The following is a 4,764-nucleotide window of genomic DNA, read 5'->3' as shown; positions in this document are numbered from 1 at the left end:
CTTATAAATGCACGCCACTCCCCAGTCCCTCCTTGCCCTGGGTGCCGGGATGTGGCACAAAGCGTGTAAATCCGCGGAAAAGAGCAAAAGCCATCTTCCTGGCTCCTGTGCGGCCGACACGTGTAACGTGCCACCGCGCACTTGTGACACATGTGACCCTAGGATTTCCCGTTCAATGGTCTATCGCAGCATGCCAGTCTCGTGTTACTAGGTGCTATAAGTGCGGAAATCTCGCATAAAGCGTGAAAATGGACGAAATCGGCAAAATACAGTTTCACAGCTAGAGTTCACGTCTCACATGACACGTGCAGCACGACACCGCAGACGTTTGAGTGATTGTCTGTTAGATCGCCTATCGAAGCATGCCAGTCTCTGTGTACTTTATTCCCTGGTTTCTGAGATATCACGAAAACGTGCAAGCCCCTAAAAAATAACAAAATCGTGTGAATCCACCTAAAAAGAACAAAATCGTGTAAATCCGTAAACACATGGGCGCCATGACATGTGGCACGTGTCACCAAACATCATCTCGTTCCTTCCATTCATCATCGAAGCGCGCCGATCCCGGGTGTGTTAGTGCCATGCGCGCCGAAATGTGACTCAAAACGTGCGAATCCGTGAAAGAGAGCAAAATCCATCTGTGATCCCGTGCCTTGTGATACGTGTGATCGTACCATTTCGATTATCAAAACATGGTATCTTGCAATCTGTCATGCAATTTGCAGCGCAAAGGTGCATTGCGCAAACTCGCGAGGGGACTGGAAGTGTATGTGCGTCAATTGTGAATGCTGGGAAACAAAGTCCGCGCCTGTGCGCGCGCGGCGACCGCCACACACAGCGCGCCGCCGATCACAATGTCTAAGCCGAGATCGCGCCTCCGCACCACGCGCCCACCTGCCCACACTACGACACACTGAAGGGACACCAGGATGGTTATTCTTTAATATGAAGGCCAGCTGAATGAACGAAGTCGAAAGCTCGCCGCGCGACCGGTCATTTTAACCCTTAAAGGGAATGTTGCGCATTTGAAGATATTGAGTTGGGCATCAGATATGATGGGAAATGCTTCCTTGCAACTATTGGTAAGCTTTCAAGGTTCCAAAAACGACCCTAAGTAGCAAAATTTCAAAGTATGTAAAAATGCGCCCCATTATGCCATTGTTTGATGGCGTCACGAAATGGGTTTGTGACGACAGCAAAACCTGGCAGCATCTGGCAGCCAGACCTAAAGAACACCTCGAACAACACATCCTCGAAAATATTTAGTCGATATCCTTCCTAACAGGGGAAACGGTGTCATACTAAAAGTGTTAAGTACTAGTCGTGCTTTAAAGTCGTACTAGTCGTACTTACTTACGTACGTACGTTAAGTACTAGCTGAGTCGTACTAAAAGTGTTTAACGGTGTTGACAGCAAAACCTGGCAGCATCTGGCAGCCAGACCTAAAGAACACCTCGAACAACACATCCTCGAAAATATTTAGTCTATATCCTTGCTAACGGGGAAACGGTGTTTAGTATGTAAAGATACTAAACAGAGCAGCCCCGTAACCCAAGGCTGATCAGAAGAAATGAGGTCGTGTAGGGGTGGACGTCGTGAATTTATTTTCTCTCGATGGGAGTAGAAAACTTTTATCATTTTGGAATCTCAATTCCCATCTGAACGCGAGTTGCTCCTAGTGCGCGGCGAGGTCAGTCGGCTGGTGGTCATTGGGGGGGGGGGGGGGGGGGGGGTGGTGGAAGTGATTGGGAAGCGTGACTGGAGAAAACCTCGCGCGTAATTTACAGCAGAGTGTTATCTACCGGCTGAGCATGATAATGATATATCCTGGACTAAAGGGTGTGGGAAAAGATATTGTCATCCGGGTAGTGCAAGGAATGGGATACTAGTCTCAAGATGTGATAAGCATCAGACTTGGGTTTGACTCGAATGTCCTGAACCAGCTCCAGACTGGCTCACAGATTGTGGAATCTGACTCAGCTCGTGACTCAGCTGTTCCATTTTTCATTTGACTAAGTCCAGACCATATTTACATTGGAGCACTTGGCGCATGACTCATGCAGCTTGCAAAATCAAATATCAGGCCCTGACTCACATATATGAATCTGTATGTGTTATATATATATATATATATATATATTATATATATATATATATATATATATATATATATGTCCCTCTCTAGAACCGATCTCCCTGCCTTACTCTGCCGCCTCTGCCTGATTGCCTGACTCTGCCTGCCTGACCGCCTAACTGCCTGGCCATGCTTGACTCTGCCTGTCTACCTGACTCTAACTCACTGTTTGACTCTGACGGACTGCTTGACTATTCCTGCCCGCCTCACTTTGCCTGTCTGTCTGGTGGTGGTGGTGATTTAGGCTTTGGGGCGCACCGACTACATTGGTTTTATGGGGCCCATAACCTACTTTTTATTTAACAGTTGCGTGAAAAAAGCGAGGAGGAAAGGCTACGCCCGATATATGGCATGCAATTGCATGTCTTCAAGATAACTAAAAATGTGGCCGTCATTTACTAAACTCGGGTCGTCTCCCAACGTAGCATAGAGCGTTTGGCGCACGGGCCCAGATCAAAAATGGCGCATGCGTTCCGATGCGAGGTGGGCACAATATATTACATGTTGTACGGTGTTATGATCCCCGCAGCGAGGACATCGCGGTTGGTCTTCCCCACCCAACAGGCATCGGTGAGATGCGTATGTGTGTCCTATTCTGAGGCGGCATAGCGCCACTTCATCCCGCCTCACCTTACAACAACTGGACGCTCATGGTCCCAACCGGGGCTTTATCTCTTTTAGTTTATTGGCAGCACGACCATCCCAGTTAGGTTGCCGCTGCTTCAGCATGAATGCAGATACTACTGCACATAGGTCGTTAACTGGGACTGTCACAGTAGGGATGCTAGTTGCATGTGTGACACGCCTTGCTGCGGCATCAGCTACTTCAATGGCCGATATGCCACCGTGGCTCGGTATCCAGCAGAACACCACCTGCTTCCCGGATTAGGACAGTGTAGTAAGAATAATTAAAATGTTCTGAACGATGGGACGTGATCAATCCAAATCATGCAGCGCCATAAGGCTACTAAGAGAGTCCGATAAAACTAGGTGTTGATCGTCACTGTCAACTTCAATGAAATGGAGTGCTTTGAGAATGGCTATTAGTTCGGATGTAAAGACCGATGCGTGACCAGACAAAGGGAAAGACCGTGTGACAGGACCATGCAAAAAAGCACGTCCAACACCGGCATCCACTTTCGAACCGTCCGTGTAGGTCTTCTTGTGATCCGGGTACGACGCGATCAGCTCCAAAGACCTCAGCCGAAACTCATCCGGGGACATCCGCCTCTTCGCGAAATGGGAAAGTGAGACATCGACCGCTGGTGGGTAGAGCTTGCATGGAGGGGTCTCAGGAATTTTCCAACGGATCATATACCGTGTGCGAATACCACATTCTTGTAAAAGTATGAACATCCTCACGCAGAAAGGTGCGATCCGATGTACTCTCCCAGTCAGAAACATGCGTATTGTTCTGCGCGAGAAGGCCCACTTGTATGTTGGGTGATCGGGGAACTATGCCAACTTACAGGCGTATCTCACGCCCAGTATCTTTCTCCTAGTGGACAAAGGGGGCTCGTGGGTCTCAACAAGGAGGCTCCTGTGTGAGAGGTCCTGGATGCACCTGTCGTGATGCGTAAGGCAGTGTGATGTACCATGTTTAAGGAGCGTTTTACTGACTCGCAAGCGCCTTCATAAACAAAAGAAGCATAGTCGAGCTTGGATCTGATAAGAGAGCGATAGAAGAGCAAGAGCGTTTTCCGGTCCGCACCATAAGACGTGCGTGCGATGCCCTTCAGGACATTCAGGGTTTTAAAACACTTTAAAACTATCAGAAAACTGATAACCAACACGGACGAGAAAAAAGTCCTTCTAAGAAGTTCTGTAAAAATAGCCCATGTTACCACGAATACCGTGCTTAAAAGCCTTCATAAGTATACCATGTCGCCATGTGCTATCGTAAGCGCACTCTGTGTCAAAGAAGACAGCTCCCACATGACGACGCTGTTTAAAAGCAGCATGGGCAGCAGTGTCCAAGGTAACAAGATGGTCCAGCGTGCTGCGGTGTTCCCTAAAGCCACACTGAGAATCAGTAGAAATGGCATGTTTCTCTCAGAACCATGAAAGACGGCCATTGACAAGTCCCTCCATCAGCTTGCACAGTGAAGACGTAAGAGAGATGGGCCTGTAGTGAAGCGGACCTTTGCCGCTCTTACCTGGCTTTAAAAGGGGTACAGCAACAGCTTCTCGCTAAAGGTTCGAACATTCGCCTCGTTCCCAAAGCCGATTAAAAATGACCAACAAAAAAAGTCCAGTACGCATATGGGTAGATGTCGAATCATGTCGTTATGTATCTCGTCAGGACCGTCTGATACGCTCCGAAGCCTGCTACCAGCAGCCCTCATTTCCACCATTGCAAATGGTTCGTTGTAGGCAAGGTGCACATAAGTGGAAAAGTCCACTGGACTGGCCTCACAACGCGCCTTATGACGCAGGAACTGGGGATCAACGTTACCGTCTCCACATCGTTCCGCAAGCGCACGACCGATTTCGTTGGCGACGTCAGCGGGGTGTACAATGTCCGCCCACCAACCTCAAGAACCGGTAGAGGAACCGCGGAAAACTTGCCAGAGATACGCTTAATCTGCGACCATACTTGCGACATGGGAGTGCAAACAATTTAGGCGTCC

This window comes from Pollicipes pollicipes, unplaced genomic scaffold, assembly GCF_011947565.3.
Source record: "Pollicipes pollicipes isolate AB1234 unplaced genomic scaffold, Ppol_2.1 Scaffold_4881;HRSCAF=5763_pilon_pilon_pilon, whole genome shotgun sequence".
In the NCBI taxonomy this organism is placed as follows: Eukaryota; Metazoa; Arthropoda; class Thecostraca; order Pollicipedomorpha; family Pollicipedidae; genus Pollicipes; species Pollicipes pollicipes.
The sequence above is the reverse complement of the archived record's forward strand: the minus strand, read 5'-3'. Positions refer to the sequence as shown.